This window comes from Phyllostomus discolor, chromosome 3, assembly GCF_004126475.2.
Source record: "Phyllostomus discolor isolate MPI-MPIP mPhyDis1 chromosome 3, mPhyDis1.pri.v3, whole genome shotgun sequence".
In the NCBI taxonomy this organism is placed as follows: domain Eukaryota; kingdom Metazoa; phylum Chordata; class Mammalia; order Chiroptera; family Phyllostomidae; genus Phyllostomus; species Phyllostomus discolor.
In genome coordinates, this window is record NC_040905.2 from 76,540,391 (window position 1) to 76,557,510 (window position 17,120).

At 43.7% G+C, this 17,120-nt stretch overlaps 1 long non-coding RNA gene across 1 annotated transcript in view; it reads left to right on the forward strand.

The window, feature by feature from the left end:
- Positions 1 to 4,884: 4,884 nt before the first annotated feature.
- Positions 4,885 to 17,120, forward strand: part of LOC118499513 — a 112,968-nt gene continuing 100,732 nt past the window's right edge. The window contains exon 1 of the long non-coding RNA XR_004902011.1: positions 4,885 to 5,470. This is a non-coding gene — a long non-coding RNA (uncharacterized LOC118499513). The remainder of the gene's footprint in view (positions 5,471 to 17,120) is intronic.

Here is a 17,120-nt window from a genome sequence, read left to right on the forward strand (position 1 = left end):
ATGCAACCTGCATTATGCATTACAATGAAGGCATGGAAGTGTGGGTACTTCATGTAAAACAATTTGCATAGGTTTCCTGGAAATAAAATTTCCAGCCTGACTAAAAACATGTTTTACTGGTTCATCCTGACCTTCTGACAACTTTATTTGTGTTGGTAAGCACCCCTTCTCTCTGATGCTTCCTATTTTCTCAGCTGATACCACACACTTCAGATCTGTGAGTATGCTGGAAACCAACTGGTTCAAAATTTCATTTTATAGATGTGACGATTGGGGTCCAGAAAATAAAAGAACTTGACTTAAGCCTTCACAGTGAGTGGCTGCTTTTTAAAAATGTGAGATTACTTGTAACAGATTTCCTGAAAAGTAGGTGAAAAGGAATAAGTAAAATAGTTCAGTGACTTTTTCTCCCACTGTAATGTATGATGCCACAATTTCTGAGTCTTCCAATTGAGGTTGACTTATAATGTATTTCTATGATCCATCAGTCAGAAATGGGTTTGTTATAAGCAACAGTACATACCAACATAGCCATGGCTTAAATAAAAGAGAAATTTATTTCTCTCTCTGATAAAAGAAATGTAGAGATAGGTTGCTTAGGGGTGGGGTGATGTCTGCAATCTTTCTGATTCAGGTCTTTGCAGCCCACCTCTCCACCATCCTTGTAGTGGGGCCCTTGTCCTCATGTCCAAGTTCACTTGTCTAGCCATCATATCTGTATTCTAGATAGCAGGATAGTGGAAAGGGAAGAGGGTGGCAAAGTACGAATGCCATTGGATCAGTCAGGATGTGATCAGAAAAGCAGGGCCACTAAGAGTGAAGTAGAATAAGAGATTATTTTAGGAACTTAACTTTCCAAACTGTGAGCACCAGTTAAATTGTTTGTGCTCTGTTGTGTTGGTTCTGTGTATGGTGCTGAGCCTGAAGACAGTAAGACAGGCCATTTAGAAGGAGAGACGGACATTTTCATGGCCAGGTTTTTGTGCCAGCTTGGCCAGGCTATTATCCCCAGTTAAATCAGTTCCTGTGAAGGTAATTTGAAGTGACTAAAGTCTATAATCCATTTATTTTTATTTTATATATTTTTATTTTCTCCTAAGGGCATGCTAATTGATTTTAAAGAGGGGGGAAGGGAGGGAGAGAGAGGGAGAGGACCATCGATGTCAGAGAGAAACATAGATTGTTGACCCTTGCACATGTCTGGACCTGGGACTGAACCACAACCCAGGCATGTGCCCTGACTGGAAATTGAGCTCATGATCTTTCAGTTTACTGGATGATGCACCAATCAACTGAGCCACACCAGCCAGGGCTAATCAGTTTACCAAAAGTAGGAAAGATTATCCTTGATAATCTGGGTGAGCCTGGTTCAATCAGTTGAAAGGCAGAAATGAGGCTTTCAAGAAGAAATTTCACCTTTGGACAAAAGCTTCACCTTGTGCCTGAGAGGGTCCAGCCTGCTCTTCCTGATGGCCTACCTGACAGATTGTGGATTTGACTAGCCAGCTTCCAGTGTTAGCCGACTTCTTGCAATAATGTTCTTTATATACTTTCTACTGGTGCTGTCTCTCTGATGGAATCCTGACTGATGCAGACATAACGTGACAGAGAACAAGGACACCCACAAGCCCATGAGGACACAGTAAAACCTGCACTAATCTCTAACCATCTCCAAACCTCCAACTCTGATGATGCTGGTGACCTATAGGAAAAGCTGGCACCCTCTGTCATGGAGCTAACATGCACTTTGTCCAGGAGCTGGAGAAACAGCAGGATCCAGCAGGAGTTGCTGCAGACTCAGCTGCCATGTCATGCTGACAAGATGAGCCAGCAGATCAGTGACAAGGTGCATAAGTGATAACGGCATTTGACTTTGTAGTGACCTTCCGGGTATAAATATGGCTGCTGCTTTACCTTCCAAACTGTGTGCAAGTTTCTCCTTGCCCATCTAGCTCAGAACAAAACAGGGAGGGAAATTCTGAGAAACAGTGTTCCAGCTCAGCAAGCTAGGTTGACACAGAACAAAAACACTACCCCCAGGAATCTGGGGAGCTTCCACACAACACTTTATTTTATAGCTTAAGTGTAAAAATCTTCGGACCACATCTGGCTGCAGGCCTAAAAATCAGAGGTTCTCTTCTAAAGAGAGAGAGTATGGACATTGGGTTTGATGATGAATCCTTTTTGTCGGAGCACTAGTCTTACGAACCCAGTTCCTACCTTCTAGAGCCTAATTTTTAGGAGTGGCAATTAGACATTGTACAAACATGTGTTGACATGTGAGTTTTCAGCTAAATAGAAATACTTCACCTTCATAGGTAGTCCCTTGGAAAACCTCATGGAGTATTTTTATGTTTAAAGAACTTTTCATATATCAAAATATTATCCCCAGGACAGCAGTGAACCCCTATAAGTGGGTGATTCTTTACTCTAGGTGTCAGATGGGTCTTACAGATTAGCAGCAGACTTTTTAAAGGCCCTTTGAGAGGACATTTTAGTTTCCCTGAGAGAAGAAAATGCAGGATCAGTGACCAGGGGCCTCTTGGGTACATGAAATGCCTTGGGGATCTGCCCTAGTACAATGAAAAGGACACCCACTCAGTGTGTTCTCTTATCTATTAATCTGTTTCTCTTTTGTTCATTTGTTTAGATTCCATGTTACTAGATTTATTGTGGCTATCACATCATAAGGTATATAAATGTCGAATCACTATGTTGTACACCTGAAACTAATAATATTGTATGTCAACTGTACTTTAAAAATTGTTTTAAAAAGGAATGCAAAAAGAAAAGCCACTTATATTGTATATTTATATAGATGAAATGGATTTTCTTTAAATGCTTCTTTATACAAATTCAACCAAGTCAACTGCAGCTCACGTTTGTGTAGTAATAATAATACTTAATGTTTTGAGCTGGAGCACAGGCCAGGCACTGGTTGAAGCAATTCAGAGATCATATTTAAACTCAGAAGGACCCCATGGGGTATGCGCTATTACTGTTACTCACATTTTACAGATAGGGAACTGATGCACAAATTATTTTAATAAGATCATATAAAGAGCCAGGAAGAACTTAGGGGCTCCAGAGCTTTGCCCTTGCCTTCTCCGGATAAACCACTAGATGCTGACTTATCTCAGAAATAGCACGTCCAGAACCTTCTCTATGTTAGGGCAGGGAAGTAAATACAGGGAAAAAGCCTTTGATAACAAGGACCTAAACCAAAAGAGGTTTTTAGGTAGATAACTAGAAAGTTAAATTAGTCAGAAGCCCTCTTCTAGGATCGTTCTGATTAAATACAGTTAAATAAATAATAACCTGTCACTATTAGGATACGCTCTAAAAGCAAAACCCTGAGGCCAGAGGGCGGAGGACAGGGAAAAAATGGCACAGGTGGATGGGCTTAGCTCCCCCACCTTAGACGGGCAGGAATGCCCTCTGTGAAGCTGGGCTTCCTTCCACATCTGTCGGCGAAATTCTGAGGGCAGATGCTGTTGTGTTTCTCTGCAGCACCCAGGGGTCATCTGGGGGATTTGCATGGCACTGGGGCTCAAGCACTGGTTCAGTAAGGAGGACCTGAAGGGAGGGGCTTGGGAGCCAGATATCAGTTTAGGGCCTTCTAGACTAGTGCAGTAGGGTTCATTTCATCCTGAATGTGAGAGTTGGAGCAGGTGTTGTTTTCTCCTGTGTCACCAGGACCCCTGGGGCTGGGAAACCCATATGTGACATCATGAATAACCTTTCTGTTGCTGTTTGTAAGGGGTTGGTGGTGTGGGGTTGACACAGAGACCACCCCGATATGTGTATTATGCTGGCAGACAGTCCTGAGACACGGCCCCACCACCCCAGTAAGGAAGCAGTCAGATGGCAGAGGGTGTGATTTTTGCATTGCTCTTGACATGGCTGCATGCCTCATTGACCACATAACTGACAGACAAAAACCCAGACAGGCTGAGTGTTACAGAAAATATGAAATGAGCCTGAAGCCTGGAAATCCATGGAGGACTGTCTCTCCCCCACCCCAATCTGGTAACAAAAGATCCCCAGCTTGACAAACTGTCTGCCTGAAATTCACCTGCCTCAAAATCCTCTTGGCTCATTCTCTCTTTTTTAAACTCAGAAATGGAACATATGAAACAGTGAACAGTAGCAATCAAAATCCAGAAGGCTAGAGACATTTCTGCCATTCTCAGAATTTATGAACATCCCCTGTTTCTGGAAGGCTCTAGGAGCTGGGAATGCTCAGCTTGGCTGGTGAGTTCCCTGCAGCAGCTGGCAGTGGAGCTATAAATAGAACGAGGCGGGAAGCTCCGCGCAGGAGGGAGGGAAGGAGGGAGCGGGCGGGTGGAGATTCCCGGCTCTCCCTCCGCCTGCCTCTGGCGCGTTCGGGGCCGGGGATGCCAGTGCAGGGGGAGGGCAGACGGTGTTAACCCCCGAGATACCTCGGGGCTCCGTGGGGCTGCGGAGGACGGCGATGGAACACCCTGAGCATGGAAATGAAGACATGTTACTAACCTTGTACAGGGAAAACAACCATCTGTGATTTCTATCCCTCCCTCCCTTTACTTGAAGCTCTGGTTAACTCTTGAAATTCAGCCTTACACACACACACACACACACACACACACACACACGAGAATTTGTTCCATGTCTTTTTTTTTTAAGGGGCTTAAATCCAACCCTTAAAATTAAAATCATCCCCAAATTTGGTCTTGGGAGTAATGTTGGCTTTCATGTTACGGTACAGCCCCCCCCCCCCCCCCGGCGACCCCCCCCCCTCACCCCCGTGCTGCTTTATGCTGCTTAAGGACAATTACTTTCCTCTGGAGGGTCGATCAAGGGGAAACGGGGTGTGTGTGTGTGTGTGTGTGTGTGTGTGAGAGAGAGAGAGAGAAAGAGAGAGAGAGGGATATTTTGGGCGCATGCACACCCCTCGGTAGCCTCTAGTTCTGCAATACCCTGTGTATTCTCGCCCCCGCCAGCCAGGCTTGTCCCTGGCCAAGGACTGGAGAAGGAGGGAGTCTCCAGTCCTGGCAGAGCATCCTATCACCAGGTTCAGTATTTTGTATCTTCGGTGCTGAAGCAGGGACCGGCAAGTAGGAGTAGGATTCTTCAAAGGTGGACCCCAACCAGCCAGCCACCAGTGGGCAGCCCCGCGGTGTCCCCCGCCCGAACCCCTCCCAGGGACTCTGGCAGCTCCGGAGGAGGGGTGGGGGGGCGGGCACGGAGGGCCACGCATTCTCCGGGGCTTAGAGCTGTCACGGAATTTGACACCCGGAGAGGCAGCTGGTCTTTGGCCAGGACTCTTGATTCTTCTCAAATGGAAACAGTTTCTCCCAGTGAACCTGCTGGAATTCTCAGTGGAGTCTCACTTCGCCTTTGCTTCCTGGTGCATTTAACCAAGGCCGCATTTCCCACTTTGGGGCAAGGAGGGCTCCAAATGGAGCGGGGCTCCAGGTCGCAGAACAAGGTAAGCTCGCCCTGCTAAGGTGACATTGGCTGGGGCCGTGGATTTAATGGGACCATCCTCCCCCGGGGCAAATGGAGAAGTGAAGTTTGCCTTGGGCTTCCCCTTCCCCCATCGTCTCCTTGGGCCTCTACTCCCTTCTTCACCCCTCTTTCTGGATTATTTTTCCCCTGTCCCTATTCATACCTTGAAAAGAAAAATTCTCTGGGTGGGCAGTTGATGGAGGGACTCCCTTACGTTCTTATCTTCAGTGTTTCAATGTTCCACCCCAGAGGCCAGTGCCACAGTGTGATCTGAAATTCCCATCTTCCCCCTTCCCCACCTTCCACCCTTGCTCCCTGTCTCAGTTCTCTGTTCCTTAACCAGCCTGCTGGTATTTCTTTGCCTTTCGCCATTCTAACTTCTCTTTCCTGTCTGAAAATAGGAATCCGAATACAGGGAGAGAGGGGAGAATGTCTGGACTTTGTGTGCAATGTTAATACAAGGCTAGTGTTACAAGATGCCTGGATTGATGGTTTATGAATCATTTGGTCATCCCGTGTTGTTGAGCACCTGCTCTATGCTGTTATTTAACTTTTTTTTCATGTGGGATGACCAGACCATTTTCTTGCAAGTAAACTACCCTCCAAACTTTTCTCCAAGTGCCCCTCTACTTTTCTCTAGGTTGTGGGCTTATGAGGAGGGGTGTAGAGCCTGTGGGAGGGGGGGGATGTTCATTGTATCCAGGCTGGTTTAGTGCTTGTGCTCCCAGGCCATGGAGTAAATAACAAACATTACACATTAATAATAACAACTGACATCTACTTAGCACTTTTTGATGTTGTTCTAAGAACTTTGTAAGTATTAACTTATTTAAAACTCATAACAACCCCATGAAATAAGGAATATTATTATCACTTGTTTTACACACGGGACAATTCAGGAACAGATGATTGAAGGAATTTGTTTGTGATAACACAGCTAGTAAGTGGGGGAGCTGAGACTGAAACTCAGATTCTGGAACGTAAGCCTTAGTCTGTTATATATCTCTGTCCTCATATATTCATCCCTCCACTCTGCGCTCGGCACGGTTCTAGGCACTGGTAATGGAGGAGGGAATGAGGCAACAAAGATGTTTGAACTTGTATTTTAGTTGAAGGAGACAGCTCATATATCAGCAAACAAACTCGGTAATTTCAGGTAGTAGTCGATGCCACCAAGAAAACAGAGTAGCACGCTAGAGAGTGGCGACCTTCACATGGTGAGGGTCAGAGAAGTTGTCTTTGTGTTGGTGACATTCAGGTTGAGACCTTGAAGCACTGAGGAGAGGATGCAAACAGCTAGTGAACATACTAAGTAGTACTAATTATCTTTAGTAATTATGGAAATACAGATCAGGCCACACTGAGATATCCTTTTTCACCCATTCGACTGGCCCTGAATTTAAAAAGTTTGACAATTTCAAGTGGTTAAGAGGATGTGGATTCACTGCACCTTCCCACGTTGTTGGTGGGAGCGTGACCTGGTATGATGACTTTGGAAAACACTTTGTCATTATATCCTAATCTGAACATTTGTGCGCCTGTGACCCAACAGTTCAACTTCATTCTAGATTTATGCCAATAGAAATTCGTGCACATGTTCAGCAGGAGACATGCACATAAATATTCATAACTGGCTCCCAATAGTGAAAACCTAGAAAGAACTCCAATGCCCATTCACACTGAACTCAATGCCATATTGTCACACTGAGAAATATTATATAGCAATCAAAATGAATAAAGTAAGTGACGCATAGTATAATTGGATTTTAGCAATATAATATTAAGTGAAAATTGTCTATAAGAATACATAGCATGATTACTTTTATAATATTAAAGACTATGGAAATAACCACCCCCAAATTATGTAGGATTACATGTAGAAGTAGGAAATCAAGGGAATGAGAACTGAAATTTATACTTACGGTTACCTTAGATGGGGACAGGCAGGAGAGCCCATATGGTTAGGGGCAAGTCAATGGTGAAGTCCCAGCTGTGTTTTGGCTAGTAGGGCCAGAAATGTTTATTACATTAAAAATAACTGGTAAATAATGAAATAGCACTAATCCTGTTCTATGTACTATTGCTCAAGCTGGAGGGCAGGAAAGCAGACACCTCAATCAGAGGGAAGGGAACTGGATGTTTTATACTTCTAAGGGAGAGAAAGGTGGTCAGAGCAAGGGTGGGCCAGCAGGTCAGAGAGGTAGACTGGGACCAGATGTGTTGGGACCTTGTGGGTCAAGGTAATAATCAAGAGTTTTAAGCAGGGAAGTGAAGCGATTGGGTTTACGACTTTAAAAGGCCACTCTGGATACCATGTGGAGGATAGACTATAGGGGGGGCACTTACAGGCTCACTGCAGCAGTAGATGAAAGATGGCGGCAGGGGTGTGACTGTGTTTCTGCAGGTTATTTACTGCACAGGGCGCCAGCCCGGAGGTCAAATGGAAGGTGAAATCCATCCCATGCTCTGTTTGTCAGCAAACATCCTGGTGCCAGGCTGTGAAGGCCCGGAGGAAGGGCACCTTTTCTCAAATATGCACAAGGGCTCTGTGGGCCTGCCGTAGCCCAGTGGTGGATCGGGGTGGTAAGAATGGACTTGGAGAGAGGTGGATGGATTCAGGATACATTTTGAAGGTAGAATGGACAGGACTCACTGATGGATTATATTTAGGGGTCTATAAATGGACTCTGAGGACATTGAGGCTATTACAGAGAAGAGGAAGAACAGGAAGGGAAGAACATCATAATTTAGATATATTAATTTTTTAAATGCTATTGACAGCCAAGTAAAAATGTCAGGTAGGGAGCTGTGTGTGGTTCTGAAGCTTGAGGGAAAATTTGGGGCAAGAGATGTAAATGTGGGAACTCTGAGACTGTATGCAGAGGGTATAATGCAAGTTCCTCCATTTAGTTATCCTTGTCAGCTTATGAATTCTTTTGGGACAGAAAATTATTATTTGTCTCTTTTATTTCCAGAAGAGTATAAGTGGAATAGCTTATCAACAAATATTGGTTAACTAGATTTCAGAAGCCTACATAAACAATATAGATATGAAGAAACAGAGGGGACCTGGAGGAGGTGTCCTCGTGTCTGGGCCTTGCCAGTGTCTGCAGGTGCAGCTGTGCAGTTCCCAATCCCTCCTGAGGCTGAAGTAGGTCTAGTGGTGGTGCCAGCCCATTAGCAGGATGTGACCAGGGGTCTTGTGGCCAGTGTCCCATGTGGGCACCCATTACTGTTCACAGAAGCCAGGAATGGCAAGGACTAGTGAGTGGGATGCAGAGTGGCCAGAAGAGTCCTGCATGTCAGAGAAGGAAGATGAGCTAGATCAGGAAGTTGCAGAGAATGCAGCAGGCCTTGGGGCTGGAACAGAGTGAAATCAGAAAGAACAGAGGACCAAGAGGCTGAATGAAAGGATCCAAGGCAGTTGATACAAGAGAGCCATAAGCTGGGTTTAAAGGCCAGTGAATTGCAGGCATACGAGATCTGTCTGGAAGATATCCAACCCCTTATGAAGAAAAGGAGTCATTTACTGAAGAAGATACAAGATACAGGAAACACTGTACATGGGACAATGATGCCTCAGTCCCCTTCCAAGTAGGCACCTCACACAGTTCTCCCAATCTCCATCAGCTTCCCTGTTGTATTTTCCTGAATCTCACTGATGCTCTGAAATCTCTTCCCTTTCAAAGGTGATTTTAGTTTTGTGAAAAGAAGTCACAGGGCACCAAATCTGGGCTGTAGTGGGGCTGAGTTACCTGGGTGATTTGATGTTTCATCAAAAATCTCTGTACAAGACGTGATGCATGAGTAGGTGCGTTGTCATGATGAAGTTGCCAATCACTGGTTGCCCATAGTTGCAGCCTTCTGAATTATCCAAATAGTTTCCATGGAGGAATGTTCAGGCTTCATGCAAAATCTGACACAGATTCATTGCTGTATTTGCTCAGTCATTTTGAGTGTGATAGCCACATAGTACACATGCTCACTCAATTGAGCATACCACCCCCACTGATTAGTACAGTGAAATCACCATTGGACATGCCCATGCATTCCAGTCCACTCTCCTTGACTTCCAGGTTACACTGATGTCGCACAAATCATTCTCGTTATATTAATGAGACTTTTCCCCAACAAACCTATTTGATCATTGTCAGGTAACTAGCTTGGGGTGGATCACAACATTTCTATCAAACTCCAGCCCCACAAAGCCTCAGGCTGTGCTGTCCGTTGTGACATCTTATTTGGGAAATGGTTGCTGAGGCCTTTCTGATGCCAGGTGTCCCATCTCGTCACCCCGCCAGGCCTCCTCTGCAGTACTCGCCTTCACAATATACTCCTCATGCCCTGCCTGAGGGGCTGGCCCTGCCCTCCTGCATTGTGCCAGACAAGGTTCTTTCTTGTCACTGCATGCCATCATCCTTCTGACATCTCACTCCCCAGCTACCACTCTCTTATTGCAGTTCACTTCTCTTCACCTGTGTCTCTCTCCTCCCCTCAAATGGCTGCCCCTTTACTCTGGTATATCTCTAGTACCAGCACAGTGACTGGCTTATGCTATGTGTACAGGGATTGCGGAAGGAAGAGAGGAAGAGAGGAGGAAGAATTCTTTTTCCATTTGGCATTAAGATGATGAAAATGAGACCATCCTATTCTCACTAATGGTAAATGTATGAGGACCTCTTTTTTTCTCAGACAGCTGGGTACAATGTTACTTAAGAATATAGACCTAGAGTTCAGTTCTAGCTCTACCACATACAGCTTGGTGAGGTCACTTAAACTCTGTAGGAGACTCAATTTCTTCATCTGTAAATGTGGATAATAACAAAACCTGCTTATATTGTTGAGTTTGATTTTTTTTTTGTCCTTACCAAAGGACTTTATTTTCATTGCTTTTAAAGAGAGAGAGGAAGGGATGGAGGGAGGGAGAGAAAGAAACATCGGTGTGAGAAACATTGATTGGTTGCTTCCCGTACACGCTCACACCAGGGACTGAACCTGCAGCCTAGGCATGTGCCCTGACAGGGAATCGAACCTGCGATCTTTCAGTTATGGGATGTCACTCCAACTGACTGAGCCACACCAGCCAGGGCTTGTTGTGAGTTTTAAATAAGATAATATGAAGCTTCTTAGCACAGTGCCTGACAAATGATAGGGACACAGTAAAATTTAGTTGTGATTATTTTCCAAGGCATTTGCTTGCCATTTCCTCCTTTTGTTGACTGGCTTTGAGGAATGCTTCTGACTCTGAGACTCTAGGCCCCTTACCTAGAGGAGCCAGTGTTCTTGTGCTAGGTAGTAGTCATTTTTGACAGATGGGGAACTATTGCTGTGCACATGGGCATTTGCTGTTTCGTTTTTCACATTATTTCACATAATTCATGGCTAGCCAGGAGTCTGAATAACAGTGAAGATTCAGAATTAATGTGTTCAACATTTCATAAACAGTGATTGAATGTCTTACTATGTATCTAAATAGAGACAGTGTGATGACTAAGACATAGTCACTGCTTTCAAGGAAATCATAGTCTAGTTAGGGAGACATAAATAAACAGACAATTACAATGTACATATCACTTCTGTTGTGGGCCCTCCCCACCCAAGGAACATAGTAGTATGGCCTCTTGTGTTTACACATACACTTCAAATTATTTCCTGTCATTTTCATAACAGCTTTATGAAATAGGTAACATTCACTATTCTTGTTTTATGAATGAAACCTATAATTCCATTGAGCAGAAACTTTTAAATAAGCAAACTGTCTTACGTGGGCCACTGCCATGATCTGTCTTCCATCCTCTTCCATTGCCCTTCTTCCATTGTTCTGATTCAGAGGTCAGTCTAGTTCGCCACCCTGGTGGGGCTGGGGTTTAGTTTTGATTCTGAGTTTACCCCCTTGGATTTGATGGCCAAGTTTAGCTTCCCTACCAGGACCCTTGCTCTCTGTTGACTTAAATTGACAACTCATTCCATGCAGATGGCTTTGCACAACTATTCTGACCTCCAGGACTCCACCTTGGTACTGGCCTCAAATCAAAGCCCAGGTGAGGGGCAGGACAACTCTCCAGAGGGAAGGGCTTAGAGAGAGAGAAGCTGGTACAATGGGGAAGTGGAGGGAGTGGCAGAAGAATCTTTCCATCCCTCAGTTTCACAGTGTTTGTTTGTTCATTAGTATTGCTGGTTGTTTCTCTCGAATGGGGAAAGAATATAGAAGTCATTTAAGCCTCCTTAAAAATGAGGCTTATCTGAATGACTTATTTATACTTTCTCAGAGATGTTTTAAAAGCAGTTGGTCATTTAAGAAATACTTAGAAGTCTTTGGACATAGAAAACATCAGTGATTAAAATCTACTTACAGTTATTTACATAAGGAGTGTATATTTTTATTTTAAAAATTTTTTAGGGAAAGTAAAGCTTACAGACTTACTTGTCATGTGATTATAATATGAGGAACTGAATTTGTTGCTGAAAACATGAGCTTTTCCAATTCAATCCTGTATTTTTTTATTTTTGTGGGAGACACTGTTGTGAAAGGCACTTGTGCTGTCCACAGAACGTGGGGGCGGGCAGCTCACACCGGCCAGCCCTGCAGTGCAGCAGCAGGCAGATTGCAATCATGGCAGTTCCTTCCACAGTAACTTCTGTTACTTGTATTATCTTAGGCAGGGGAAAAATTGGTTAACTGATTCTTCTCTTTGAATTTAAATATGAAGTGTGTGAAACACATGAGAAATAAAAGCCATCATTTATCAAAGGTGAGTTGGGGGAAGGCCTTTAAAAACCCCATTTGTGGCAGTGTATTAGGGATGAAGCTACATGCTAACTGACTGGTAAAGAAATCCTCCTAAAATTTTATTCTGTATGCAGGGAGACTAGTCTGAATCAGTAAAAATTCTAAATTACAGGGTGTGTGTTTTAAGAAATAGCTTTATTTTACTTTGAATCCATGCAGTAATAGTACCAACAGAGTATTTTGCATGAGCGTTTCTTCTTTCATATATGGATAAGACTCATGTAATTATTAACACCAGTTTAATATAAACAGGTAAGTCCTTAAAAAAACCTGTTTTCTTTTTAAGGTGGTTAAATATTTATGGTATTAATTTGCTCGGCGAACTCACCCTTACATCTAGGTGAACTTCAGCCCGAGCTAGTTCAACAGAGTATGATTTCTAAATTACTAAAACCTCAATGACTCTTACTGTAACTTCAGATTGAAAGCCAAGTATCCAGTCCCAGACGCATCTTGATTTTCTACTTAACTTTGAGGCAGAGATTCTTTCTTCCTTTGAGGTGGTAGGAAAATTCACCACCTGATTTTTATCGACAGCTTTGCTGTGTTCTGGAAGAGCCAGGCCCTGCCCATTGCAGGCAGCTGTGCTCAGCACACTCCTGACTCCTGACTCCAGACTCTGTTGTGGATGTAAACCTTTTTATACAGCTTCTCAAAGAAATGACTGACCACAGCTAAACCAAAAATGATGATTCTCATGTATGTGTCTGAAGATGCTGGCTGCTTTTTGTCAAGGCATCTCTGGCCAATTAGTGTTGATTGAATGTTCCTCCTATATTTTTTTTCTACCTTGATTGCAAATTAGAAACCTGATTTGTCTTATGTACAGCTAAATGAAGATGGAACATGGCCAGGCCAAACCAGTGCTTCTTAAATTCGTGCTTTTCAATACACAGATTCCTAGGCCCTGTTCCCAGAGATTCTGACTCAGGGTCAGGATTTCCCAGGATTTCCATTTCTAACAAATGTCCAGGTGATGCTAATGGGTCAGGTCCGTGGAACACACTTTAGACAACACTGTCGTAGGTCATTAATTTTAAGGAAACTCAGGTCATAACAATGAAACCGTGTTACAGAAATAACGCCCGCTATCAAGGGTGTCCAAACTTTTGGCATCTCTGAGCTACACTATAAGAAGAGTCATCTTGAGCCACACATTAAATACACAAACAGTAATAAAAACTGATGAACAACAACCAAAAAAGCTTGTCAGTAAATTTATGATTTTGGGTTGGGCCACATTCATAGCCATCCTGGCAGGTTGTGGGTTGGACACCCCTAGAACATGGCTGATCTGGCAGAGGGAGATAAGACAATGCTAGGGTGACCAACTGTGCATTTTGGCTCAACCGACATGGTGTTAGCACTGGAAGTCTTGTGTCCCAGGACACTGCTCTGTCCCAGGCAACCTGGAAAGTTGGTCGCCCTGGAAGGCATTCTAGGCTGGCTTATCATGGCAGCTTTATTATGCTTTGAAGTGATTAGTGTTTCACTTAAATTTTAAACCCGCAGTGGGTTTCAAGACAAGCCACTGAGAATACTGTGAAATGATATGTAACCAAGTATAACTGAGACACTGCTGGTTGGAGCCTTCAGCTTTTCAAAACCTCTCTTTTCCTGAGCTGTGGTAGATCAAGGGTTTCTAAACTTGTGTGCACATTGGAATCACCTGAGGGAGCTTGCAAAGACAGAAGCAAATGCCTATGTTCTCTGCCCCCAAGTCCCGTTGTGAATTCATTGTGTAGGGCGTGGCCTCTGCTCTTGTCATGTTAAAAGGTCTCCAGATGATTCTCATCTGCAGATAACTCTGGAAATCACCACAGTAAGTAGTCTCCAAAGATGGCAGCCACACGTACTTCCCTCTTTCTGCACACAGTGCCGTTCATCACGTGAAGAGGTAGGGTCTGTGTCCTGCTCCTTGAGTCAAGCTGCTTTTGTGACTTACTTTGAGCAATAAAATTCAAAGAAAGTAAATTCAGGGGCTTTGAGCCCAGGCCTCTAGAGGACTGGTGGCTTTCGCCTCCTCCCTCTTGGAATACAGCCTCCCCGTGAGGGGCAGACTGTCCTGAGTCTACAGGGCTGTAAGGAAGTTTCAGCTTGCCTCAGGGAGAGCAAGCCACTGTCAGAAAGAGCAGCGAGACACAGATTTTTGAGTGAGGCTTTTTAGGACCTTTTAGTCCAGCCCGACAGTGTTGTGATTGTTCAAGGCTGGGCAGGTCCACACAGAATTTGGGAAGATGCAAGAATATTCACAGAGTTGTCAGGATGTCTGACAGGCCTTTACCTACGGTGGGCGATCCACACACGCCACAAGTTGTGGGTCGCAGCAGCAGGGAGTCCGAACTCCCTTAAATCCTGCATGCACACGAAGCCTGCAGGGTGCTAAGATATTGTATAACAGAGTGTGATTCTGCTCATGTGAGCCCACTCAGTGTTGTGGGAATACTGCTTATTGGGCCCAGTCTGAAGGCTGTGAGGATGCTGCTTATCTTAGTTGCCCAGGCATCTCTGTGAGGGAGCCTGACTGACTCCATTTACCCTACGGCAACTACCAGCTGCATTTGGCCAAGTGAGTGACCCCAACTGGTGCCACCAGGATGGGAACCATGCAGACAAGCCTCCATATCTTTGCATTAAGTCATTTCATTTTGGGTGGTGAGTTATGGAGCACTATATACTGAAGTACAAGTATGTAAGTGTATTCCCTGCACTGATTGGTAATAGCAATATAAAGGGGTATTTTGAAAGACCCTATATAAATAAGCAATGCTTTATCTGTTATCTCCAGATCAAAGGACAAAGCAAAATCAAACCCATATCACTTAATACTTGAAGGGAAATTATTTTATTAATAAAATTATTAGTGATAGTGAGCAAAGAGATTTCACTGTTGTCAACAAAGTAGCTTCAACATGCCTTCTCTTGCATCTTCTAGAAAGCAGAGCCCAAGGCAATGCTTAGAGTGCTGTCAGTTTATTTGGGATGTCCTACCCCAGAGTGTGAAGGTTAACAAGTCCAGAGTAAACGCCATGTGATAAAGTGTAATGCTATGTATTACCACACTAGTTACTGTTTAGCAAGGAGCTGGGGTGTGACCCACTATGTCACTCCGTGTGCATGCTTACTTGGCATTTGGGATTTTTCCAGAAATGTTGCAGGGAGGAACTACACGTTGTGGTAGTTTATGGCAGGGAAAAAGAAAGAGGAACTTAGTTTCCTAGCTGCCTCTTACATCATTTCTTGTTGGTGAAGGTTTACCCCCTGGGAAGCTAACTCCACATACTGTTGGCTCTTCAGTGGTTGCTTGGAGTTGGGCACCACACCACAAAATGTTATTTTTCCCAAGTCTGAAAGTGAGGGACACTTGCTGGACTTGGGAAAAATCCCAAGGAATTGGAAGAGGTGCTCGCCAAGAGAGACAGGAGGAAGAGGGACTCTGAGAAAGTACAGAACGCTATTGTGTGGTTTTTATAAAATTAAAACAAATATTTTAATTTTATTTTTTACCAAAATAAAACATTATGAGGTAACTTGGATACTAGTTTTGCAAGCTACATCCTGAGGCTAAATTTATTCGTTGGTATACAAGTAGGTTCCCCTTCTGATGTTAGACATATGCTCAGTATCAAATCTAATGTGAATGCTTTCTTCTTCGGCTCCAAGGATTTGGTGCTGATTTTACTGTTTTGCAGAGTCAAGTCTTTTCCAATGTGGAGTGGAGTGTACATGCTTTATAGCCTTTAGAGAGAAGCAGGACAGCAGTGAGCTGTCACTTCTGAAGATCCATTCTTTTTGATGAGCTGTTAACTCTTGCTAGTCAGGTCTCTTTTTGTAACAGGGAGATTTTGAGTGTAAACATTATGCCATGTTTAATTATTTCATGAGGCTGAGTTGTTCCTAAGTGTGTATGTTTTGTATGACTGGTACCATGACAGGCTGCAGCCCTGTTCCACCCTGTCTGTAGGAGCCATTATGTAAGAGAATCAGAAGTCTATTTAACACATTGAAGGGTTCTTGTTTGTGCATACTTTTTCTGGAAAAAAATGTTTTCCTTCATTTCTCAGAAATCTTCTGATAAAATTTTTTTTCCTTTTAATGATTTTATGTATATAAGCAGTGAAGATTGCCAAGTAATGTTGAAAGGGCAGGAAAAAAAGAATTTTATCTGCAGTTCAAGTCTGTGAAGTTAATGTGACCATTGCTTTTCCCGTGAACAGGAAACCTCCCCTCCTGCTTCCGACAACAGAGGTGACTGACTGGCTGTGATGATGTTCATAACTGAGATGACTGATTGACTGTGACGATATCCTTCTCTACTTGGGGCACTGAAGGCAGGGGGGCGGGTCTTCCTCTTACAGTTAGAGAAATGTTCCTAAGTTGTAAGCATGGAAAGATTCTTGTGGCATAAAGCAAGATCTAAAGATTTGTAAAGCATCTCATGTTTTTGTTCTTATACCATGCTGAAACATGTGAGTGGTCTTTGGGAAAGAAAAGCCGGTGTCACTGTTTTCTAGTGACAATTATTAGGTTCACCTTATTCTCAAGCGAAGATTTGATACACAGTTAATGTCCAGTTAGTCTCCACTTCCTGTGAGGATGGAGTTTCTAAATGTTGCCTAGAACAATGGTAGATCTTTGGACCCAACTGTTGCTCTTGAACGGAAGGGATGCTCTGTATGTACAGATAGAGAGGTGTTGTATATTTAATACTCTTTCTTTATTAGATGAAAGAAATCTAATTCAAACTGGCTCAAATAAGAAAGGAAATTGGTTGGCTCATGTAAGACGAAGGCTGCAGATATGAGCATCTGTAGCCAGTATTCAAGCAATGATATCATAG